General features: G+C 44.7%; 1 protein-coding gene and 1 non-coding gene across 3 annotated transcripts in view; one reads left to right on the top strand and one right to left on the bottom strand.

Annotated features, from left to right (window-relative positions):
* Window positions 1-27,225, bottom strand: part of syt12 (synaptotagmin XII) — a 217,164-nt gene that overhangs the window by 58,193 nt on the left and 131,746 nt on the right. Inside the window, exon 2 of one of the 2 annotated variants that reach the window (XM_080190463.1) lies at window positions 3,357-3,470. The gene's annotated coding sequence lies outside the window, so the exon portion shown is untranslated. Of the gene's footprint in view, window positions 1-3,356; window positions 3,474-27,225 lie in introns of both variants that reach the window. The other variant, XM_080190462.1, reaches the window with a different exon arrangement.
* Window positions 16,819-17,010, top strand: LOC145344678 (U2 spliceosomal RNA). The gene has a single exon (XR_013886961.1). It is a non-coding gene; the product is annotated as a U2 spliceosomal RNA (small nuclear RNA).

Here is a 27,225-nt window from a genome sequence, read left to right on the forward strand (position 1 = left end):
TCTAACAGGAGCCTGTGGCTGCAAATAAGAGGAATTCTGTGGCACTCCAGCAGGTACATGGCCACAATGTTTGAGGATTTCTTCTAAAATGGTCCAAAAGAACCCCAAAAGTGTTCAATTCTGTTGACCTTGGCAGGGCCCTAAGTTTCCAAAGGTAAACTCAGGGAGAGATATCCAGTTCCTTATGTCAGGAGAATTTATGATTTTACTATTGCTGCGTTGGGCCTATCAGCTTCCCACAGGCAGTCCCAGGGAGAACTAGTGTGAGAGGTGGACAATGGCGATTTGGGTTGGTGCATTGAGTCCTATCTCCCAAATGGGTATCTACATTTAATACATGGGGAAGGGGCAGTGGGAGCCAGGGCCAGAGGACAACCTAGTTTGGGGCACAGAGATGGCAGGGAGACAAGGTTGCCAATCTGGTTGGAGGCACTCTTGGAGGTTTCACATGTGCCACTTTTTACCGAGTGACACCTGGGCCAGAACTTTACCACTTCGCCTGCCCTGATTCCGGGGCAGGTGAGGCTCGCAGAATGGAATTCTTCATTGGCCTCGGGCAGAATTTTACGAGCCTTGCCTGACCTGGATCGCAAAATCCCATCCTGATCATAGGAAACCTGATCACATGACATTTTTGTTTGTGGGTTTTGCATCACCAGCTGCTGAGGAACAATTCCATGAATCAGGGAATCACCAATGAGCAAACCAAGATGGGAAACCAAGAATTGGAGAGCAACTCATAGAGAAACATCTAGAAATAGGAGGAATTGTGATTCCTTCAGTAATTCATGTTATCTAATGGTTAACATTCACTAGGAATCTAAATGTAACTGGTAGTTATGTGTACTGCCCCAATATCCCAATGGGAATGTTGTAAATCCTGCAGATTATTGGATGGCAAAGTCGTTAGCACTGCTGCCTCACAGCTCCAGGGACCTGGGTTCAATCCCAGCCTTGGGTGACTGTCTGTGCAGACTCTGCACATTCTCCCCATGTCTGCGTGGGTTTCCTCCAGATGCTCCAGTTTTCTCCTACAGTCCAAAGATGTGCAGGTTAGATGGATTGGCTAAATTGTGCCTTAGTATCCCAAGATGTATAGGTTATGGGCTTTAGTGAGGTAAATGTGTGGGGTTACCTGCTCGTCCCAAGGCTAGAAAATCACGCCTGAGATCAACGAACCTTTGCATGGTCTCCATGTTCCGCCTGCTGCTATTCCCTTGGCAGACTGGATGGGAAAATTCCTCCCACTATATCAGACAGTCATTGCAGAGTCGATGGACCGAATGGCCTCCTTCTGCACTGCAGGGATTCTATGATTCTGTGATCCCACTTGAAACTAGCACTAATCTCATAACCCACTGATATTCACCCTGAACTCATAACAAGAATCCCCCTACTCTATGTGCAGTCAGGCTCCCTGCTCAATGCCATTTTTAAAGGCCCAATTTCTCTTGCTGCCTCTGTGGACTTTGGTTTGGGCTCAGGATCTGTGTGAGGATGACAACTCTGAACTTGGAACTTCAGTCAGAACTGATGTGTGATTGGACTTGACCTGTGGAACCTGGAGGCACAGAATAACCTGAAGCAAGCTGAGAGATCTCACCAAGGCCAATGTTTGGGACTGTTCTCACAGAGCGTTTCATTCTACACTCAGCTCAGCATCAACATTTCAAAACTGCTCTCTGAATTTCAGACTTGGTGAAGGATTGTTTTCACTGAATTGCTCCTGGCTCTGCGGGCAATGCTGGTCTTAATGCCCAGTCCCAACCCATTTTCCCCGTGCCCCCTATTTGAGCCCAATCTCCTGATCCCTAACTACGATCTCTCCTCAATTCCTTCCTCTTGCATCTCATAATTTCCCATTCCTGATCTTCTTCTTTCCTGGAGTCTCCATTGCCTAGTCTTCATTGCTCTTCCCAGAATACCCATTCCCATCTCCTGTTCCCTTCCACATCCCTCATTCTCTGACCTGCTCTTTTCTCTAGTCTATTCCTTATCCTGATCTCTTGGATTTCTAGGAGGGCATCCCCAATTCTAGGAAATTCCTAGGTATTGAGAAAAGCTGGGAGCCTCCTACGAATAGGCCTCCTTGTCCTAATTTCCCAATATTTGCACCATTCAACATGGATCAGAGTAATGAATGAAAATCCAGTCCACCATATCTTTGAACAGCCTGATAAGTAAATCTCTGAAATTATTAATACAATTACTGTTTCGTCACTGATATTTGCTTTACGTGTTGCTACCTGTAAATAGGCATCCCCAGCTGACTTTGTGAGTGCGTGCAAAAGATTTTGGTTCCCAACTTAACACGCCCCTGAACATTTAGCGATCTCATTAAGTATACAGCAGGGGACAAGCACACACTCTTATGATTCACTTCCAGAAATAATTATCAGTTACTTCTATCTTGCTATAAAAATTCTGTATTTATTTCCATTCAAGAAGTGGTTTGGCTGATGCGTCTCAATGTATATGGAAAGGATATGCAGTTCCTTTGAAAGGAGCATTCAATCAATAACTGTTTACTTTAGAAAATGTGTGACCAGAGTGGATACATTATATAAGTTGGAATTTCCAGCATGGAGCCTCACTTGATGGGAGAGCAAAAAATTAATTAAAGCTAGTGGAGGAACACAAGTTGAGCATGCTGGCCTCAGTGCCTGACATGCCCCATCCTATATGCAGACCTTCAACCCAGCCTCAGAAAACAAGGTCACGTTGTTCTGTGTAAATTTGTACACAGAGAGAGATGTCCATAGCGTATGGCAAAGTCCTTCCTCCCTCTTCCCTAACACTGGTTAGCATGCTGCCTCACAATGTCAGGGACCCAAGTTTGATTCTCAGCTTGGGCCACTGTCTGTGCGGAGTTTGCACGTTCTCCCTGTGGGTTTCCTTCGGCTGCTCCAGTTTCCTCCCACAGTCTAAAGATGTGCAGGTTAGGTGGACTGGCAATGCTAAATTGCCTTTTAGTGTCCTAGGATGTTAGGGGAGTAGCCATGGTAAAATATGTGGGTTCACAGGGATAGGGTGGGGGAATGGGCCTGGGTAAAATACTCTGTTAGAGAGTTGGTGGAGATTTGAATGGCCTCCTTCTGCACTGTAGGGATTCTATGAATTAGACTTTTTTTTATTAGTGTCACAAATAGACTTACATTAATACTGTAATGAAGTTACTATAAAAATCCCCTAGTCTGGCACCTGTTCAGGTACACTGAGAGAGAATTTAGCATGGCCAATGCACCTAACCAGCACATCTTTTGGATTGGAAAAGATGTTTATTAGTTTTGCCCAGGCTTGCGTTTTTTTCAGGAACTGAAGACTTAGTCATAGTAGCTCAGTAATATTCTACCTACCTTACAATGGTCCACTGATTCAAATGTCCTCCCAGTGCTTCTGGAGACATAAAATCCCTGCTCCTCAGTTCAGATGTCAGGCAGCAGTCTCAGGCCAATCACTGGCGGGCATATCTGCTGTAGAGAAAAAAAAATTGTGTGGAGTTGTTTTTCACACCGGAAACTGTGTTGAGGAATCCACAGGAGACAATGCCATTTTGAGATGCAACAGATGCCAGCATCTTGGGGGAAAACAAGATCTAAACACCTCAGAAGCCTTGAGAGGGCTGGGAATGGGTGAGCAGAGCTCTGGGGAGGAGCAGAACTTCCGCCATGGTGCTACCAAACCTATCCAAACTTTAATGTGAAGCGCAGACAACATGTGGGCTGCCTAGATTGTGGCTGAGGGAAGACCTTTGCTGTAGCACCAGCAGTGTGTGCAGTGCTCTGAGAAAGAGGAATAGTGCTCAAATAGGCTGGTTTCTTTATTCCACTAGCTCCTATACGATGGTCTGAAGATGTGCAGATTAGGCGCATTGGCCATACTAAATCCTCCCTGCCATAAAACATTAGACAAAGGTCATGGATGGAGAGGGGGACTGGTGGTTTTGAGATGGCGGCGCGGGCTCGTTGGGCCGAAGGGCCTGTTTCCCGGGCTGTTTTTTTGTTCTTTGTTCTTAGTGTACCCGAACACGTGCTGAAATGTGGCAACTAGGGGATTTTCATAGTAACTTCATTGCAGTGTTAATGTAAGCCTACATGTGACTAATAAATAAATAAATAAACAATTAATTACTCCAGGATTGATTACATTGCTGAATGTGGATTGTGAATTTTTACCCACATCTCCCCTTCCACCCCTACCACATCATTGGCTGAGACTCACTGGTTTCCCTGGCAATTAGGGTTAAGGGCTAAATGAGGTAGGTGTACCTCCACTCACCCGCACATGATGAGCATCCCTCATTTACAATCAGATTACATGGCCTTTTATTGGGCAGTTGCCTTGTGAATCTGTCCTTGAGCCATCCAAAATCTCCCACACTCCTACTGATAGTGTCTCACAAAGCAATCCCCATGACCCAGCAATTCCTTGAAGATCATCCCTGTATCTGCAGGAGTGTGATTGTGTTTCCTGGACTCCAGTGTAATCCACTCAATTCAATGCCAAGAGTGGAAAGTGGAGCCCTTGCAACCTGAGGTGATTAAGTAATCTTGGTCAGAAAGTCATGGGCTAAAGTCTCAGAATGATCGGCTGAACTTCAGCATTTCTTGGTTGGCCTGATATAGCAACAAGCAAAAGAGAAACCTGCATTTTGCTTAATTACATACCCCATTCTCCGAGCAACAACTTAAACATAGCAATATCTGGAGTTCAAACCCCTTGCTTTCTTTCCCCTTTACTGATTTCTAGACATTTGGTGGCGCCTAACAGACTATTCCATTCCAGCTAATGTAAATCAGCAAAGGTGGGGTAATAGGTCAATGAGCTTTGGGGTTGAATTTTATAAGGGAGGGTGCTCCGCCTTCCAATCACCTCATAAACGTTGGGGGCGAGCCCTCCTGCATTTAGCCATTGGACATTTAATTGACTTGTAACGGCTCTTCTATTCCCAATTCAGAGGAAGTCCTGCCTCTGAAAGCTGCCAGCCAATCAAATATTGAATGTCTTGACTGTGCAGCACCAATGGGGGCATTGGCTACTGCTGGAACTGCAACAAGTCCGCTGAAGATAAGGAACCAGGAGCTCACAACAATATGAGACCAGTCTTTTAAGCTGGCAGGGATGGGCAAGACAAGCAAAATGTGGGCGGGGGGGAGAGCTCCAATGTGTACATGATGCACAAACAGGAAGCACCCCCCCTCTGGTCTGGTCACCAGGCTGCCAGTTTTTACCAGGCAGCCTGGACGCTTGGCATGGGGCTCCCCAACCATAGGACAAATCCCAGTGACAGTGGGAGGACACCCTTAAGAGGTTTGATTTGCCATTTAAGGGCTCAACTGACCAATGGGCAAATTTGATGCCTCCCTATCTGAGGTTAAAATACCCACATGTTGGGGGTTTGGAGCAGGAAGGTGACAGATATGGCGCTGCTGCTAGGGCGCACAAATTTATGCCTCCACTTGCCATTGTGCCAAACCCCCCCCCAATTTCCCCCAGCTTGGGCAGATATGAAAGTCAGTACCTGGTGTGGAATAGGAGACAGCAGGATTTTGAACAAAATAAAATTTACAAAAGGTAGAGGGTATGTGACCACTGAGGAGAGCATTAGAGGCAGATTTTCCTTACCAAACCCACCCACTTAGTGGGGGAAGGGAGGAGCTGGAACTTCTTGTCAGAGAGGGACTTTCCCCTGACTGGTGAACTCAGTCATGGCACGATTAACATCCAATTTTTTCAATCAATCATAGAGTGCAGACCCTTGTCAATGGAAGGATTTCTCCTGAAGGGGACTCTTTAGAATAGCTGCAATCGACGTTGCTTCCAGAGCTTCAGAAAGCAATGTGCGAAGACTGATTCCCTGCCTGTTCTCTGATCGTCCCTGGAAGTCCTACTCGGGAATGGGAAATATCATTTGCCGCAGAGACGGGGAAGAAACCAGCTTCTCAGACCAAACAGGCATGGACTGGAGGTGATAGATACAGTCATAAGCAGGAGCATGGCGCCATGAACCAGGATTCAGGACCAAGTGAGGGTCAATGACCTCAGGAAGGGAAGGACAGTTGAATGCTGCCCCACTGTCAGACCCTGATCCAACACTCCAACACACCAGTGCTACAAATAGCGAATTAAGAAAAGGAACATAACTAAGTCAGGGCCCCACTTACTCTCTATTTCTCTCATGCCATTTGCCAATACCGGTAAGTTTAATTCAAATCCATAGCTTTCAATACAGTGTTGAAAGCTAATGTCCAAACAAGAAGAAAGCTCGGTTTCCAAAATGGAGGACATGGACTGAGAATTTTAGTCCTTTCTAAAATTGTGTGCACAAACTGAGCTTATATTGGGTGCTGAGCTTGTTACCCCTCGTTCATTTCCTATCAAGCAGACGGTTGACTGGGATAAGGAGACCTTACTTCAATTAAAGGTAGGAAAGGATTCTCTATCCCAGAAAGTTGGGGATGCACCATTGTTGAATACATTTAAGGTTGCGATAGATAGATATTTGGTATCTCAGGGAATTAAGGAAATGGGAAGTGGGTGGGAAAATGGAGTTGAAGCCCAAAATTGGTCATTATCATATTGACTGGTGAAGCAGACTCGATGGGCTGAATGGTCTATATCTGTTCCTATTTCCTGAGTTTTTGTTTGCTGGTAGGGTGAAGCATTCCTTGGCAGATAACGTAAATTTAGGGCTTAAATTCTCCTTCATGCAAGGTTTTAGCATGAGCAAGAAAATTGTAAATGCACACAATAAATATCAGATATGGACAAATATTTAATGAAATCATCAACTTCGAAACATCAAACCCAATGAGCAATGATACAGATCTTCTTCATCAAGTAGGGCTGAACATCTCTTTGGTGCTAAATGACTGATTAAAAGACATAAAAGCACCATTAACACTGAACAGTTAAGGAAATATGAAGGCAGCTACTTAAATTTGAGTTTTACAGGTCACGTATTCTTTATTAATAAATCTGAAAAGAGAACACATCCAAAAACCACACTTTGTTTTGAACATCATCGGCCTTCAGTGTGGCAAGTCTCTGACCTGAGCCGTCACCAACTTCGCCAACAATGTCTGACCTTTAACGCGGGAAGTGTTGTGTTTGTCTGCACTGTTTACCTTGTTAGGATTGTATTCATTTAGAAGAGCGAGAGACGATCTCATGGAAACTTATAAACTCTAACAGGGTTAGACAGGATAGATTTGAAAAGAATGTTCCCAATGGTGGGGATGTCCAGAATTAGGGGGTCATAGTTTGCAGATAAGCGGTAAACCATTTACGCCTGAGGTGAGGAGAAATGTCTTCACCCGGAGGGTGGTGAACGTGTGGAATTCACTACCACAGAATGTAGTTGAGGCCAAAACGTTGGCAGATTTCAAGAAGAAATTAGATATAGCTCTTGGGGCTAAAGGGATCAAGGGATATGGGGGGAAGGTGAGATCGGGACATTGAATATGATCAGTCATGATCATAATGAATGGTGGAACAGGCTGGAATTGGCCTACTCCTGCTTCTAGTTTTTATGTTATTTTTGTCTGCATTGTTCATTTTGCTAACTTTTCTATGGTACTATGTTTGGGAAATTATTACTGGTAGCCTGTATTTTTTATTCAGGGCCACATCTTACTTTTTTAGACATTGTACTGACTTTAGACTATAATAAACCTAGGCTTAAGCCATTGTTATGTAAGTAGGCCTAGACTTATACATGGTATTCAAAAACTAAAGTGTCTGTAATCCGAAATGCAATCAGCCCTGAGGATTTCAGATAATATATACACGACCTGTATTTGTATTGGAAGCGGAAATACACCTCACTATCATTATGGAATGTGTGCATTGGTACTGTCCAATGAATCTTCAATTTACAGAAGCATTGAATGACAAACGATGAAATAGATAAGGACAAGCAATGTTCATTTTTTGTGCAAAAGACTAACACCAGAATTCTACCGCCCTGCCTGCCAAGGAATCGGAGTGGGCAAGAGGCGGACAACAGAAATATCCATTGACCTTGGGTGGGATTTTCCTGTGTCGCTCGACTGAGGCTGTAAAATCTCATCCTAAGGAGTTAGTCGGTACCGAAGTAATGCAGGCCTCAATGACCATTGCTAAAAGGCAGGCATAGCAGAAAGCCAGGAAACATATAAAAAATACCAATGTCAAAGGATGGATATTTTTAATTTCAGAAGATATTGGGCATCAGAAGAAGTCTTGCTCATCTCAAAATTGTAAAATCTCATCAGAAGTCAACGGCCTTTCCCTGATCTGCCCCTCGCCCGCTCTAATTCCCATAACAGGCTGAGTGTTAAAATTCTGACCAAATGGAGGCTATGGTGAAGAGATACAGTGGAGGAGTGGCATCATCTGTCAGCAGGAGGCTAGAAGGTCATCCAGAAAATTTCTGGGAAGACAGTGGGAATATTAGCTGGTCAATGGCAGCCAGCTCCTAGGATCTGAATGCTGTGTTAAAAGGAATTCACTTACTTCTCCCATGTTTTCTTGGTAAATGAATGCATTTTCAAAGGCCATATCCCACCAAACAGCTCCACTAGCCTTACATGCTGCTCAATATTCACCTTCATCATCCACCTGTCCATGATTGATATCAATCACAACTCATGTCTCACATTCAGAGCTTCTCCTCTCCCTCACACACAGCATTGCTGCACACCCACAGTTCACAACTTGCACATTCTATCAGCTAATCAGCCAAGTCAGTTACACTGGCAAATACATTGCACTGCACTTCTCCTGAAGGGTGAGGTTAGGAATAACCACAGGCAAAAGAAGTCAACCAATGGAAAAGATACCTCCATTTGTCATTACACCCATTGGGTTTTTCATCATTGCAGCAGAAATAACTCAGGCATTGGCCATGTTTAAATCATAGAATTTTATGTTGTACTTATACCTCACTCTTCTATTAACATCCCGATTCTCCCTCATTTCACAATATCTTCTGTAGATGATTTCAGCCAGCAGCCCTTGCTTTCCCCTCAATATAACCCTACTCTTGTACCTTGTCCTTTCAGGTAAGAACTGCAACCTGGCCTGGCAGTAGTGGAAGAAAAGATGGAAGACAGTGAAGAATAAACTATTGCCTCTCGCGACCAATTGCTCAGATGCTCACATTCACACTGCACTGCACTTGGGTGCCACAGTGGCATGGTGGTTAGCACTGCTGCCTCACATCGCCAGGGACCCGGGTTTGATTCTTGGCTTGGGTCACTGTGCGGAGTCTGCACATTCTTCCTGTGTCTGCATGGGTTTCCTCTGGGTGCTCCAGTTACCTCCCATAGTCTGAAACATGTGCTGGTTAGGTGCATTGGCCATGCTAAATTCTCCCTCAGAACAGGTGCCACAGTGTGGCAACTAGGGGATTTTCACAGTAACTTCATTGCAGTGTTAATGTAAGCCTACTTGTGACACCAATAAATAAATTTTAAACTTTGAAAATGTACTGCATGGAAGGTGCAGAAACAGGATTTGTACACTGTGTGCCATTGGGTACAAGTGAACTGCAGGCTAGGCAGGGAGACAGGGTCAGGCAAGTGCCAGTTTGCCAGAGGGTGAAACTGTGTATGATATAGCATTAGTCCCATGGCTAAAGTCACAGTTTCTTTGCAGTTCAATGTGCCACTAAAGTCTCACAGCTGCAGTGGCAGCTCACATGGTGCCAGACAAGCATAGCTTGCTGCCAGGCTGGCTCAGGTAGCTGCCCTCATAGTTTTGAGACCAATGCATAAAGGGGCTTGCAGTGTCTCACAGCCACCTCAATAAATTGCCCCCCGAAACATTGCTAAGCTGGCTGAGGTATCACTCCACTTGGAAAATAAGTGGCCAAATGAGACAGAGGTGTGTGGAAATCATTACCACAAAGAGTGGTTAAGCCAACTAGCATTGATGCATTGAAAGGGAAGCTACACAAACATATGAAGGGAAAAAAGGTATATAAGGATCTGTTGGTGAACTTAAATGAAGAGGGACTGGAAGAAGTCTCTGTCAGGTATAAATGCGGACATGGATCTGTCTTTACTGCAAACACATTGGATGGCATTTTTCAGCCTTGCTTGGCCCGAAACCAGAAAATTCCACCCGAGGTCAATGGACCTTTCCATGGCCCACCCCTCACCCGCTCTGATTCCCGTGGCACATGGGACTGTAAAATTCACCCCATTGCAATTTTGTGCGTTGAATTTCATTTGCCAATTGTATACTCATTCTGCAAATTTCTTAATGTCTTTTTGGATTTTGTTGCACACTTCTGCTGTATCTCCACCATCTCCTTCATTGTCATTCATCCATGTAACTGTTTGGTTACACTGTGCAGCTTTGAGGCAGTTCACTTGTGCAGTGTTCTTTTGACAGTGTTCAGTAACCTAGTGTTGATTTAACATGCGCAGTTAAACAGTGCTGATTGGAACCCATTCAATTACACAGTGCTAATTACTCATGATTATTTACTTCTCCGCTGCTCATTGTCATCTGCAACCCACTAGTAGTGCTCATGACAAAGGTTTAGAACATAATGCAGATTAACACGATTCTCTGTAGCTGATGAACTCTGTTCGTTGATACTGCTGGTATCTTGACGCATTGATCATTAGTATGACTTTAAATGAGGATAAAATATTAAAAATACAGGAAATCTCAACAGAAAATCAACACGGTGGCACAGTAGCACAGTGATTAGCATTGCTGCTTCACAGCTCCAGGGATCTGGGTTCGATTCCCGGTTCGGGCCACTGTCTGTGTGGAATTTGCACATTTTCCTCATGTCTGTGTGGGTTTCCTTCGGGTACTCTGGTTTCCTCCCACAGTCCAAAGATGTGTGGGTTAGGTTGATTGGCTATGCTAAAAAATTGCCCCTTAGTGTCCTGAGATGTGTAGGTTAGAGGGATAAGTGGGTAAAATGTGTAGGAATATGGGGGTGGGACCTGGGTGGGTTTGTGTTCGGTGCAGACTCAATGGGCCGAAGGGCCTCTTTCTGCACTGTAGGGTTCTATGATTCTATGAAAATAATGCTGGAATTATACATTGGACTAACTGGTGTGGATTCAATGGGGAAAGGCCATGGTGTAAGGCCTTTCAGCCAATGTAGATTGAAGGGCCAGCAACTGGATAAAGCCCTTGGACCATTGATAATCTCTAACTGTGAGTAACTCTATTAAGAAGTCTCAGAACACCATGTTAAAATCCAACAGGTTTATTTGGTATCATGAGCTTTCAGAGCGCTGCTCCTTCATCAGGTGAGTGGAGAGGTGGGTTCACAAACATGGCACCTCTCCATTCACCTGATGAAGCAGCAGCACCCCGAAAGCTTGTGATAACAAATAAACCTGATGGACCTTAATCTGGTGTTGGGAGACTTCTTATTGTCTCTACCCCAGTGCAATGCTGGCACCTCCACATCATCACATCTTTTTTAAAGCACCACAAAGTTCAATTGACTAATGTACACTGTTTCACAAAGACCTTTGGACTTGTATTGAAATATACGTGACATTCTTCGACTGAATACAGTGTAAATTTTGATCTTAGGGAAAACGTAAATATGATCGCATTTTATGTTGTAATGACTGGAAGTGTTTCTGTACTGGTTTCCAAATAATGTATGAATAAAGTATATTTTTGAAATAAAAAGATGTCAATTCAAAACTTCAACCTATTTTTTATCTACCAGGGAAATAAAGAATATTGCTGTATAGTCATTTCCAAACACAGTTCAATTTGTACAAGCATTATTGCTCTTTATAGATGTCATGGGGCTGACATCATATCAAACTGGAAGAGAAAATGCACCAATTCTGCACACTTAATAATCAAGAAATGTTCTCAAAGAAGACACTTCAGAGTTCAGGATTCAAAAAATGTAGCTCCGATTTTCAAACTTGCTCTTAAACGGAGTCATAGAATCCCTACCGTGCAGAAGGAGGCCACTTGACCAATCAAGTCTGCGCTGACCACAATCCCACCCAACCCCTATGCCCATAACCCCTCATATTTACCTTGCTAATTCTCCTGACATTAGGAGAAATTTAGCATGTTCAATCAACCTAACCTGCACATCTTTGGACTGTGGGAGGAAACCGGAGTAGGAAACCCATGCAGACACAGGGAGAACATGCAAACTCCACACAGGCAGTCACCCAACAGAGGCTGGAATTGAACCCAGGTCCCTGGCGCGGTGAGACAGTGGTGCTAACCACTGTGCCACCGTGTCTGGATAAATGATAAATATGGAACAACATGGGACATCACAACACAACGTTAGAGTCCAACCAGTTTATTTGACAGTAATCCCACAAGCTTTCGGAAATGGTGTTCCTTCGTCAGGTATATGGTAGGTTCTGAGACTTCTTACTGTGTTCACCCCAGTCCAACACTGGCATCTCTACGTCACAACATCACAAGCACAGGATTGGTGAATTATTCCTTATATCCTAACAACTGGTTTCCCTTAAAAATGCATATGAAGGGAATTAAAAATTGAGTGTTGCAATTTGCAGTCTTCCTAGTACTCATTACTCCTCTGACTGCAATAGACCTTGTCTCCAAAGAAACATGGTGTATTGGCACTGTTGGTAAAACTGCCTAATTAAGCTGACCTACATCTTTAGCAGCATTCATTTTCACATATAGTATGAACAGAATGCCTCATGGAAATCCACAGGATACAATTTGTATCCCTGTGCTCATAATTCATATTAGCCCAGATTTTGCATAGATGGCTAGATAAACAGAAACAGGTTATTTGGCCCAGCTGATTGATGCTGGTGTTCAGGCTCTGCATGAGCCTCTTATTCAATCTCAAACTATTAGCAAATCCTTCCAATTCTTCCCCCACCCCTTGCATTTATTTAGATTTCTACTGCATTCAAAGATATTATTTGTCTCCGCTACTCCATGTAGAGGTAAGGACCCCATTCTCAGCACTTTCTTGGGAAAAGAAGTTTTGCCTGAATTGCTTATTGGATTTGTTTATCATAGCTGTATGTAAAATGCATGAAATGTGACCACAAGTTAGAGAGAATTTCAAACAGAATGATTTGCTATATTTGAAATGATATTAAATATATTAATACAATTGGAGGTTAGTGCAGATGTCCGATGTTACTGAGATATATTTAAAAATGGTAATTTAAGTTTAAAATGTTTACTCATTAGCGTCACAAGTAGGCTTACATCAACACTGCAGTGAAGTTACTGTGAATCATAGAATCCTTACAGTGCAGAAGGAGGCCATTTGGCCCATTGACTCTGCACTGACCACAATCCCATACAGGCCCTATTCCCATAACCGCTCATATTTACCCTGTTAATCTCCTGATACCAGGGTCAACTTAGCATAGTCAATCAACCTAACCTGCACATTTTTGGACTATGGGTAGAAACCGGAGCACCCGGAGGAAGCCCATGTAGACACGGGGAGAATGTGCAGACTCCACAGAGACAGTGACCCAAGCCGGGAACTGAACCATAATCCCTGGCACTGTGCTAACCATGCCACTCTAATATAGAAACTAATTTAAAATTCAATTTACATAAATTTATTTATTTAATTTAGAAATATTATGGCTGCGATTCTCTCATTTAGGTGAAGTTAACATAAATCATTGAAGCCCTACAGTGCAGAAGTGGTCATTTGACCCATCGAGTCTGCAACAACCACAATCCCACCCAGGCCCTATTCCCATAACCACACATATTTACCCTGCTAAATCCCCTGACACTAGGCTCAATTTACCTTGGCCAATCATCTTTGGACTGTGGGAGGAAACCAGAACACCCAGAGGAAACCCATGCAGTGAACCGGAAGATCCAAGCACTAGCTGAATGCATAATTCGTGCTAGGTGTCCAGCCCTGTATGTGTCTCCCAGCACTGGATTTTCAGCGCTGTCAGCTCCGTACCTGAAATTGGCATTGAGGTGCATAAATTATGCAGCAGGTAATTTGAATATCATTTAAATGGCATTAGCAGGACTGAAATCTCCGGGCTCACTAGCCTCTCCAGCCCCGCCAGGAGCATTTTACTCCAGCGGGCATTATTATAGCTCCCCACTTGCAGGGAGCTAGTGGCCGGCCCCGCTGGAGTAAAGTGGGGTCAATCATAGCGCGCCCCTGCCCCCCGAGCCCCCTCCAGAGGTTGGGCAGTAGGGGGCTGCTCCCTGGGCATTGGCACTTTGGGAGTGCCAGCCTGTCCCCCCCTACATGGGGCGGGGCTAAGAGGGTAGGGCCTAATGAGGGCAGCGCCTATTGGGGGCAGAGTCTCTGGGTGGGCAATCGGTGATGGTGAGGAGGGAGGGAGGGCAGCGATCGAGGCTGGCCATCAGGGTGAAGGGGGCAGTCTGCTAGGGCTGCAGGGGGGGAGGGTTGGCACTGCGGGGTTGCAGGGGAAGGGGGTCAGGATTGTCAGTGGGAGTGGGGGGAGGAATCACGTGGGGGGGGCGCGGGAGATCAGGGCTGTGGTGGGGGTAGAAGGGGGCAGTTCGAGGCTTGCCCTGCATGCGTTTGGGCAGCCAGCGATCGGGCTGTAGGTGGGGGGGGGGAACGGCTGGCTATGCAAGATCGTGGGGCTGGCCAGCCATTGAGTTGGCCAGCAATCGTGAGGCCGCTGTGCATGCGCCAATCTCGGCACTGACAAATTGGTGCATGCGCAGTAGCCCACTCAGTGCTATGCTTTCTCCAGTGGGAATAGGCCCCACCCACTGATTTTTAATGAGATTTACACTAGTGCACTCTGCAGTGCACAGAGTTTGGGAGATTCATTTTGAAAGTCCCGCTGAAAAAAGTTATTTACTGTGGTTTTCACATGAATTCAACACTTATAATTTTTTTGGTAGCATTGACCCTATATGTCTGCCTGAAATACAGCTACACTACACTGATGACTAGGTGATGAGTCATGATAAGTACAAGTCGAAAAGCTTCAATAGCATGTGTTTTTTTCAGCCATACTCAATATTATAATTCTATTTATAATTATATTCCTGTATAAAACTATTCACATATTGCTGACTGGAGGACAGATTTGGTTACCGGTTGCTTTGTAAATGTTTCGATTCATTTTCTGCCAATTTTATCTCTGTGAACCCTGAACACTGGCAGAGAAGCGACGTAAGAAGTAGCATCGTGACTACGGGCTCTGCCAATCTTGTTCTATACTCAGCTGGCAAAAGTGGCACTTCAGTGTGAGCCAAGCAAAACCTTATGGTGGATTTCATGCCCTTCTGATGAGGAATCCTGTCTCTGCTTGCTACTGGGAGCTAATAATCTGAGTGAGATCAGCATACATCCTTGGAGGATATCAGGCAGCGCTCTGACCGAGTCCAGATTGTCCTGTCTGTGACAGTGAGCTATGCTGTTTAAATGCCTTGGCTGTGCCATCACACGTAAGGAACAGATGACAGGTTCTGATTAGATCATTAAAATGGAGCAGGCCCAGATTAGATTTCTTTTGTTCAAAGTCCACATTTTTTGGTGCTTTTATGCTTCTCAAGGTCAGTTCTAAGGAACAAGTTTATTGCAGATACTGAGGGTGACATTCTCCCAGCCACGTGTTACCCTCTGGCGAAAGGTGGCTTGTTGTTTGCTAGTGGCGGGATTCTCTGGTCCCGCCGCTGTCAATGGAAATTCCCATTGACGTCATCCCATGCCGGTGGGAAACCCAGGGGCGGGGGTGCACTGCTGGTGGGATAGGAGAATCCTGCTGGCGTGAACAGCTGGAGAATTCCAGCCTGACACAGACACACCAGATCAGATGAATTATGACCATATATAGCATAATGCTCCCACTCCCTTTGCGAAAAAGAAGAACAGATTTTTTCCATATCCCACTTGCAGTGATGTTGTCAACTCTCTCTTAATGTGATGGGACTCCCCCCCACCGCCCCCCATCCCCTACTGCGACGTGTCTTGATGTGATGGTGGGATTTACCAGTCCTGGCGTTGGTAGTGAAGTTTCTTATTGTTTGCACCCCCCCAGCCAGTGTGGGGGTCTGTCAGCAGAACCAGAAGATCTAGAAAGCGGGAATAGGCAGAAAATGGAGCAGCACAATGGTACAGTGATTAGCACTGCTGCCTCACAGCACCAGGGACCCACGTTCAATTTCAACCTTGGGTGACTGTGCAGAGTTTGCACATTCTCCTCGTGCCTGCGTGGATTTCCTTCGGGTGCTCTGGTTTCCTCCCACAATCCAAAGATGTATGGGTTAGGTGGATTGGCCATGCTGAATTGTCCTTTAGTGTCCCCAGCCGTCTCAGATAGGGGGATTAGCCAAGGTAAATGTGCAGGGTGCTGGAGATAATTTGGGGCTGTGGGCCTGAGTAAGATCTCTTTCAGAGAGTCAGTGCAGACTCGATGGGCTGAATGGCCTCCTTCTACACTGTAGGGATTCTATGGAAAATTCCATGCACTGGGTGGAATTTTCTATTGTTGAGATTTCCACTCCTGCTTTCCGCCTTTTTCAGCCTCACCCTCTCCTTGACAGGGTCATAAAGCGAGTAGTGAGCAAAGGAAACTTTCTCTCATCGTGGTACAACCTCAATTATAGAAGGAAAGAGCTCTAGGCTATATTGGTGAGAAAGCCTTCGAGAATCACTTTTCTGATGTTGCCACTGAGCAGAATTTCCAATTGAGTGTCAAGAGTGCCCAAAACCGTTCCAGAGGTACCTAAATGGTTTTTTATCTCATCAGTCTGAAGTGGACACAGGGAACAAGCTCCATTTATCTTCATCCTGTGTATTTTATTCTGTTGTGATCCTACAGTTAATAATCACAGGGCATTTGTCTTGTAGCAAAGGCACTTGCTTCTTGGCCTTTTGGCTAAGATCAAGTGTAGTATCGACATGCTGCGCTTGGTTGAAGTCATTAGTTTACGTTTTAGCTTCATTTGAAGCAATTTTTAAAAGCGGCATCTCGGACTTTTGGCTAAAATGCAAATGAGATCAAGCCTTGGAGGAGGAGCTATCTTTACTCCAATCAGCTTGGATCATGTAGATCAAGCCCAAGACAGGAGGTGAGAGCCCTGTCTTATCAGCTTGGATCGGGAATGTCTCAACTTGTTGGGACTCTGAATTGGACTTGATTGGATTGAATTGGAATCAAAACAAAAACAAAGACCAATATCATCCTCCAAGTGTTAACATGCATACAAAATACATTCTAATGAAAGAGCTGCAAATGAGAAAGGTAAGATCATAGGCCAGGACTTTCCAGCCCCATCAAGGTGGATCCCACCATGGGAGATTCTGCCAAATGTCCATCAACTGTCAGCAAGACTGCGCGATCCTGGAAGGGGCGGAACCTTAAAATCCCACCCATCGAAGGCTCAAAGAACAGAAGGAGAACATTCATGCCAACTCGCTATGAACTTGGATAATCAGACACACCCTCAAAACAAGTCCCCCCAAGGGGTGGTATGGTGGCACAGTGGTTAGCACTGCTGCCTCATGGCACCAACGTCCCGGGTTTGACTCCTGGCTGGGGTTACCATCTGTGTGGAGTCTGCATGTTCTCTCCTTGTGTTCAGTTTCTTCCCACAGTCCGAAAAGTGTGCTGGTTAGATGCATTGGCCAGATTAAATTCTCCCTGTGTATCCGAAAAAGTGCCGGAGCGCCACAACAAGGGGATTTTCATAGTAACTTCATTGCAGTGTTAATGTAAGCCTAAACAGAAAATGTAGGAAAATCTCAGCAGGTCTGGCAGCATCTGTAAGGAGAGAAAAGAGCTGACGTTTTGTGTCCACATGACCCTTTATCAGATTCCACCATCCACAGTAATTTGCTTTTAATGTAAGCCTTGTGACACTAATAAATAAAGTTTATCTCTTGTCTTCCCAAAATTATTCATGTCTCTTTTGAAAACCACAGTTGAATCTGGCACAACCACACTCTTAGGCAGCATGTCCCAGATCTTGACCACTTATTTCATGTTGCCTCTGATTTAAAGTGATTGGCAAAAGAACCAATATCCTCTGGTCCACAGTCATCCTGCCAGTGGGAACCGTTTCTTTACTCAATCTACTCTGTCCAGATTCTTCATGATTTTGCACATATCTATCAAATCTCCTCTTCAACTTCTCTTCCCTAAGGATATTCCCTTTAACTCACATTAAAATAAATTAAATATGAGATGGCATCTTCTGCTGCTTACAACCTATTCTAACAAAATAAGTGAGTGAATTAGGTCTGTGATTGATTAAATCATGGTGTTCAATGGGAATGAACTGCTTTGTGGACTCATAGAATTTCATATGCTGCCTGATGTATATTTGAACTAACATTTATTTAATCTACATTGTGCTTTCCTGCCTTTTGCTCTCAATGAACACGATTGTTTTGCATCCTTTCTATAAGCACAGCATTTTAGTTTGTTTGTTTTGTGAACTTTATCAGAAATTTGAAAGATTACAATCTATTGAGAATGCTGTCAATGGAATGCTGCATTGCACCATTCAATATCATTAAAGGATGGGGCTAAAAAATTGATTGGACTTATTTGAGGGCACAGAAGTGGCAATACTTGTTTACCCCACACCCATTCCAGTCGAGAAAGACAGCAGGTAATCTTCACGGTGTCTGTTCATTTCAGTGATTGTAGCGTGCAGCCCAGTGTGAAATTCATGCTGACAGACTGGATGTTCAGCAGGGGGCACATGAGCATGACGTATGCCAACCTACTCTTTTTTATGGATAGCCTTCTCCTCTTAAAAGGCAGCGTGTCAAAAAGTATTTGAAGGAGACTGCAAACGGAGCAATAGGCTAGAGAAAGGGCTGCCAACACTGTCTGGGCATATTCTGAGAGGTGGCAGTGAAATAACATCACAGAATGCTAGTGGCACACTTCTAATTGGTGTGTCCATCTGTTTGGGGGAGGGGAGGGTATTTTTAAGGTGGCAAAGTCCAAAGCCCTGGACACTAAACACTGGGCACTGACGAATAGCCACCTTGGGTTCCACTCTCTGGCTGGCAACTCTACTAATGCAGAGATGGAGGTCTTAGTCCAGGAGGTTGAAGGAAGACTCAGGTGATGTTTGCACAAGTTCCAGGAGGCCCTCAAGGTATAATCTCTGAAGGAATGGGACCAGGTGACCAGGTAAGTCAGTTGCCAAAGTCTGCCAGGACCTGGCTGCAATGCTGGAAAAAGTTCAATGATCTTGCACAGGTGGTCAAGATAATCTTCAAATGACAAAGCACAAAGAACAACACAGCACGGGAAACAGGCCCTTCGGCCCAACAAGCCCGCACCGCCATTTTAACATTATGAGTGCCCTCCGCTACCCATGACCTTTGTCTACACCTATTGGAGAAGATTGAGGGAAGACTAATTTAGGGACAATTTGTTACACCAATCAGCCTAAGAGCACGTTTTGGGATGTGGGAGGAAACCGGAGCACCCAGAGAAAACTCACGCAATCACGGGGAGAGTGTGCAAACTCCCACAGACACCAGCCCAAATCCATGTATCTGCATAGCAAACAGTGATAGTCACTGAGCTGTCGTGTTGCCTGTCAGATAGTCCAGTTTAAGCGTACACTAACGACGTGAAGCACTGGGTAACTCTCGAAGCAACATCCAAGAGCAGCCCTCGCATGACCCACCGCGTGTAACATTTCATGCCACCAACCTCTCACATGACTCAATGCATCACAGCCCCATCACTTATCCATCAGCAACTAGGATCTATGTCGAACATGTGGATACCTCACATCACCCTCACACGCTTCCCAACGCTGTCATCTTCACAGCCATCCCTCGCAGCAAACACATACTTCCAGTGGCTTGGCTATGGCAGGCGCATCACCCAAATACTTTGTAAAACACAGGCTGACATTCTTCCCTCTTTGTTGCAGGACAAAGTTGGGTATGATCACAGGGAGCAACAGAACATCAAAGGGAGGCAAGCATGACCATATTTCTTGAGCCCTTTGGAGGAGACGATTCCCCACATTATCAGGCCAGCAGCCGTTGAGGCTGTCATACCCACCATTGCTGAAAACATTGAGGATGATGACATGTTCTTTCCTTATGTACCTTGTCAGATCGCATGTCATGTTCCCCCTCCCTCCAACCTCCCCACCCCCAGGCTGCTACCTGGCATGAAATGCAAGCTACAGGTGATGGGTCTCTTGTTTTGGACCCTGCTCCATTTCCTTCACTCCAACACTTCTCTACGGCATTTTTAATTTCCAATGGCCAGCCAGCGCAACCTCAATAGGAGCAGGAGGTCAGATGAAGAAGCGCCATCACTCAATCTGATGCTTGCCAGCCATCAGCTCGTATGCCAGAAATACAGCAGGGCTTCCCAAACAGTGGGACTCTGATGGGGTCACAGAAGTCATATTTGGGGTTGTGAGCTTGGCCCACCTTCGAGCAGTAATGGCAATTGTGGAGAGGAGGCAGCTAGAGGCTCTGGTGGGACAGCCTTGGATTCACTTGATCGATTTGCCAAACAACATGAGGCAGATGGTGAGCTTAGAGTACTATTTAACTTCAGAAAACACTTCTAGCAGTGAATTTGAATGGGTGTTGTGTGTTGACTTACTGCAGCTAGCAGCTGTTAAGCGTAACTCAGTTAGTGACTGAATAATAAGGGGATAATCAGAAGGTCACACAGTTGCTGGGAAGGTGAGGGATAGATTCAAACCTGACTGTGACTATTCTCTGCCTTTTATACAGGATTCTTAGCCCAGACTGATGAATTTGCTTCTGCTGCCTCACAGTGCCAGACCTGGGTTCGATTCCCGGCTTGGGTCACTGTCTGTGTGGAGTTTGCATGTTCTCTCTGTGTCTGCATGGGTTTCCTCTGGATGTTCCGGTTTCCTCCACAGTCCAAAGGTGTGCGGGTTAGGTGGCTTGGCCATGCTAAATTGTCCTAGTGTAAGGGAACTAGCTAGGGTTAAAGCATGGGGTCATGAGGATAGGACCTGGATGGGAATGATGTTCAGAGGTGGGATTGGTGTTCAGAGGTGGAAATGGTGTACGGACTGGGAATGGTGTACAGACGTGGGAGTGGTGCTCAGACGTGGGATGGGGTTCAGACTGGGAATGGCGTAGAGATGTGGGAATGGTGTACAGACTGGGAATGGTGTACAGACGTGGGAATGGTGTTCAGACTGGGAATGGTGTACAGACGTGGGAATGGTGTTCAGACTGGGAATGGTGTACAGACATGGGAATGGTGTTTGGTGCTGGGAATGGTGTACAGACGTGGGAATGGTGTACAGATGTGGGAATGGTGTTCAGACGTGGGAATGGTGTTTGGAGATGGGACTGGTGTACTGACATGGGAATAGTGTACAGACATGGGAATGGTGTTCAGACCGAAATGGTGTACAGATGTGGGAATGGTGTACAGATGTGGGAATGGTGTTTGGAGCTGGGAATGTTGTAGAGATGTGGGAATGGTGCACAGACGTGGGAATGGTGCACAGATATGGGAATGATGTACAGATTTGGGAATGGGGTTCAACATGGGAATGGTGTACAGATGTGGGAATGGGGTTCAATGTGGGAATGGTGTTCAATATAGGAATGGTGTACAAAGGTGGGAATGGTATTTGAAGGTTGGGAATGGATTTTCGAAACAGGAAACAGGTTGGAGCCTCTTGAGCTCTAGATGAAAATTTGGGCCTCTGCATATGTATGGTTGTCCTCTCTCTGTGCACATTGTTCATGTACACAACACAAACCATATTATATAGACATACACAGGCAAACACTTGTTGTATATTAACATTCTGGATATACCTGTATGTAGTATGCATAGATGACACTTCTAATGTGAACTTGGACACACAGAGGGCACTCCCTCATACACAACCTGGCATGTTAATGAAAAGAGTAACACAAAAGTTTCTCAGCCTTGCCAATAATCAACACAAATTTGATTAACTTTCAAACAGATACAGGAGTTATCTGCAGAGTGTATGATATGGGGGGATGGGGAGATTGGGGGCGGTCACTGCTATGGAAGCAATTATACAGCTTTCTATCCACTGACATTCTCCATTAAAAGCAGGCCTGTTAGTGCGTGGGTGTTTAATCCTATTTCTGCAGCTCAGCCAAACACGTTCAGTGGGAGACTGCTCTCCTCGGGAGGAAAAAACGCAATTGGATCTTCCTCATATAAATTACCCTATTTTGTGGATTATCCTGACAATCTGATTCTTGGTTTTCATCATTACCTTCCACACTTACTTATTTTCCGCTGGCTTAACTGTTTTCCTTTCAGTTGAATGAAACATTTGGTAGCAATCGCGCAGCATGTTTAATGCAGTGGTAATTACACAAGAGGGAAAGGAGCATCGATCCATCCTTTGTTCAGTTCATTCACTCTTCTGTACTTTCAGGTTTATTTCCCATTGCTTGGGATTCTTACCTTAAACCAGAAGACACATTTGAAACAGATCAAATTCATATCACCTCTCACTCTCTCTGGAAAGCTTAAGTCACTTGTAATAAAAGAGACAAGAAAATATGCAGCTCCCAATGTCTCTTAAACATCCAAGAGAGGTTTTGAAGATAGAATCAGAACAACAGGGCAAATGCTGTTTATTACTCTGATCAACAAATAAACATCAAGAAAATTTACATGTAGATATTAAGAAGGCTGATTAGAACATTCATACTGTTGGACAGTAAGAAATCTAGTGTACAGAACAAATAGCAACTTTGTCCTAATGCACAGTAATGTTGTTGAATGAATAGAATTCCTGAGTGTTTTCCTTTTATATGAATGCCATACAAATACACAGCAAACACTGTATATAGCAAATCAAGTGTTTCCCTGCTGAATCACCAGGAATAAGTTAACATTAACCAATGAATGTTAAATAAACAGACATCACATATTTGCAAAGAGATTAATGCCAACACCAGTGAACAAATATAAGCTTCCAAACATCGTGCAGTGTGTAATTCCTAGCATGCTGATTAAAGAGAAACTTTACATAGACATACATGCGACCTTTACTCTGCTGATGAAACAGAAACTTTACGTAGGCACACACACAATCTTTATCCTGCTGAAGAAACCGAAACTTTACACAGACATATACACGACCTTTATCCTGCTGAATAAGCAGAAGCATTACACAGGCACACACGATCTTTACCCTGCTGAATAAACAGAAATGTTACACAGGCACACTAGTAACCTCTATCCTGATGAGAGAGCAGGGACTTCACATAGGCACACAAGCTATCCTGATTGTGGTACACTCCCTACAGCTAAGGAGCAAATGGTCGATAGATTTAAACATCAGTCTGCTGTGAGTAGTGTTGAGGGTGCTGATAATGAGCTTGAAAATACAAAGCACATTTGGGCTTGTTTGGGGTGATGGTTAACATATGGTAGGGAGCTACAAATGTTTGCTGAAATATTGTTTCCAAAAGGCCAGTTAAACCTTGGGAAGACTAAAGTCATTACAGGTCATTTGAACCTGATTCATCAGGTGGGAAGCCCCCAAGATAAAATAAAATGGAATTTCATGAATTTTAGGGCTTTTGACATTCAGTGATGTGACCATCATTGAATTCCCCACTGTCAACATCCTTGGGGTTGCCGTTGACCAGAAACTCAACTGGACTCACCACATAAACACATTGCCTACAACAGCAGATCAGAGGTTAGGAATACTGTGGCATGTAACTCACCTCCTGACTCCCCACAGTCTATCCATCATCTACAAGGCACAAGTCAGGAGTGTGTTGGAATACTCCCCACTTGCCTATATGGGTGCAGCTCCAACAACAGTCGAGAAGCTTAACACTATCCGGGACAAAACAGCCCACTTGATTGGCACTTCATCTACAAACATTCAATCCTTCCACCACTGCACTCAGTAGCAGCAGGGTGTACTACCTACAAAATGCACAGCAGCAATTCACCAAAGATCCTTAGACAGCACCTTCCAAACCCACGACCATGTCTATCTAGAAGGACAACGGCAGCAGAAACATGGGAAGAGCATCACCTGCAAGTTCCCCTCCAAGCCACTCACCATCAAAGAACAACACAGCACGGGAAACAGGCCCTTCGGCCCAACGAGCCCGCACCGCCGTCCCATTGTCTCAGTGACCTATTCATGATTTTAGTCTACGCCTAATGTGCGAGGATCAGGGAGGTCCAATATAGGGACAATTTGTTACCCAATCAATCAGCCTAAAAGCACATCTTTGGGATGTGGGAGGAAACCGGAGCACCCGGAGGAAACCCACACAACCACGGGGAGAACATGCAAACTCCCACAGACACAGGCCCAAATCCATGTGTCCGCACAGCAACAGAGATAGTCTCTGAGCTGTCATGTTGCCCTCGAGATGGTCCAGTTTAAGCACACTAACGACATGAAGCAATAGGCAACTCCTGAAGCAACGTCCAAGAGCAGCCCACTACAACCTGCCGCATGCATGCCCCTTGCTGGTCAACAAGGTGGACTTAAATGCCTGTGGAGACAAAAATTTCATTATTAAACAGGCAAAGACTGTAACATCCCTGAGGCAAAAACGTAATCCCAAGCCTACAATGTTTAGTAAGGCCTGCTATATCCCCCTATCTGTAGACCGCTCATGTGGCTGTCTAAGTGACTCTTAAACAACCCTAGCGTGCCTGCTTCCACCACCTTACTCGGCAGTGCATTCCACACCCCCACTACCCTTTGCGTGAAAAACTGCCCTCTAATATTTGTCTTATACCTAGCCCCCCTCACCCTAAGCCCGTGACCCCTCGTTCTATCCATTTCTAATAGCGGAAAAAGCTTACCACCATTTACTCTATCTATCCCCTTCATAATCTTATAAACCTCTATTAGATCCCCCCTCAGCCGTCGTCTCTCAAGGGAAAACAGCCCAAATTCGTTCAATCTTTCCTCGTAAGACAGCCCTTCCATACCAGGCAGCATCCTGGTAAATCTCCTCTGCACTCTCTCCAGGATCTCTACATCCTTCCGGTAGTACGGCGACCAGAACTGGACGCATTACTCCAAGTGAGGCCTAACCAACGTTCTATACAACTGCAACATCAGACTCCTACTCTTATATTCTATACCCCTTCCTATGAAGGCTAACATACCATACGCTTTCCTCATCACATTCTGCACCTGCACCGACACCTTCAGGGACTTGTGCATTTGCACCCCCAGGTCTCTCTGCGTATCTATACTCCGGATAGTTCTACCTTTTATCGTATAACTCCCCTCCACATTATTCCGGCCAAAGTGCATCACCTCGCATTTCTCCGGATTAAATTCCATTTGCCATCTATCTGCCCAATCTACCAGCCTGTCTATGTCCTGTTGCATTGCCAGGCACTGCTCCTCAGTACCCGCCAATCCAACCATCTTAGTGTCATCAGCAAATTTGCTGATCACACCACCTACCCTCTCTTCCAAGTCATTAATATATACCACAAATAGAAGAGGTCCTAGTACCGAGCCCTGCGGCACACCACTGGTGACAGACCTCCAATTGGAAAAGGAGCCTTCTACTACTTGGAAGTATGTCACTGTTCCTTCAGAGTCGCTGGGTCAAAATCCTGGAATTACCTCCCTAACGGCATTGTGAGACAACCCACAGCACGTGGACTGCAGCGATTCAAGAAGGCAGCTCACCACCATCTTCCCAAGGGCAACTAGGGATGGGCAATATATGCTGGCCAACCAGCGGTGCCCATGTCCCACGAATGAATAAATTATTATCCACAAATTTGACTCTGCACTGACTTCAATGGAGAGTAGAATCGAGGATATAAAACTAGCATTGCACCTAATCTCCATGGAGTGGGTTTGGTTAAAACTGACTCCATTGGCTCTGTCTCCTGCCTCACAACCTATATGCTCACCATTGATTTCATGTTTTCCTTACAGTTTGCAAGCTTGGCATCCAATCTGACTCTCAGTTTAGGTCCTCAATAGGCTTTAGGCCCCTGATAAGCAAGGCGGTGAAAGGTTATCGGGGAATACAAAGTTGAGATTAAAATCAAATGGGCCATGAAGTTATTGAATGGCAGCGCAGGCCCGATGGATTGAGTGGCCTATCCCTGTTCCTAATTCATTTGCCCATACCCTGACCCCATATACCGTCCAATTTGATTTAAAATACAGCCCTTAAAATGTAACCCCCTTTTCTCCAGACAGCTGCTGCAAAAAATAGGGTCACAAAACCCAGAGACAAAACAATCACCTGAATCTGCACATGCTTCAGGAAAGCAATCAGCATAATCAGGGACCCCACACAACCTGGACATTCTCTCTTCCACCTTCTTCCGTTGGGAAAAAGACACAAAAGTCTGAAAACACAAACCAAACAACTCAAGAATAGCTTCTTCACTGCTACTATCAGACATTTGAATGATCCTATCACACATTAAGCTGATCTTTCTCCTCGCCCTATTTATACCTATGCAACATTATATTCTGCATCCTATACTTTCCTTCTCCCTTATGTACTCTACAAACGGTATGTTTTGTCTATATTCCGGGCAAGAAACAATATTTTTCACTGTACCTCCATACATCTGACAATAATAAATCAAATCAAATCAAACTTAATGCAGAATGAACATTTTTAATTCTTAAAAGTCATTAAGAATTAGTTGTTTGATTAGTAGGTAATGCCACAATGACAGACATTTTGCAGAAGATAATCAAGGAAGTTCAGTAATCCTTTAGTGTTTAATACGTTGAGGCCCAGCTTTGGAAATGGGATTTGTTTAGGTATCTGCCTCCTTGGAGTTTGAAACAATCCTGGGGTTTATCCGACACAAATTAGTCTGAAAGCTTGAAAATGTACCACTAATTAGATTTGTTATAACAGCATATTGAAAATTATACATCCTACTTAATTATTTTCTCTGCAGAGTTTGAATGTTAGCTGATTTGTTTTGGAGGGGGGTGGGGGAGTGAGACTTCAAATATTTGGCACCATGACAGATACATTTACTGGGTCACTTACACAACACCTTTCCTTGAAGTGTGATGCCTTCTGCCTCACATTTATTATACGACTCATGTGTGAAGCAACCCAGATTGGAGGTAACGCAACAGTGTGAGAACACCTCCGTCAGCCAGTCTCTCACCACTTCAGCTTCCTCCACCAGGCGGTTCCTGCTGCCAAACTAAATTCTCAAAACCTCACAGATGGTTCAGCTGAAATAGAAACTTTATAGTCTTCATGGGGTAGGGATTCTGCTGGTTCACAGCACCACATAC

The sequence above is a fragment of the Carcharhinus amblyrhynchos genome, chromosome 6 (genome assembly GCF_965287045.1).
Source record: "Carcharhinus amblyrhynchos chromosome 6, sCarAmb.v2.hapA, whole genome shotgun sequence".
NCBI lineage: Eukaryota > Metazoa > Chordata > Chondrichthyes > Carcharhiniformes > Carcharhinidae > Carcharhinus > Carcharhinus amblyrhynchos.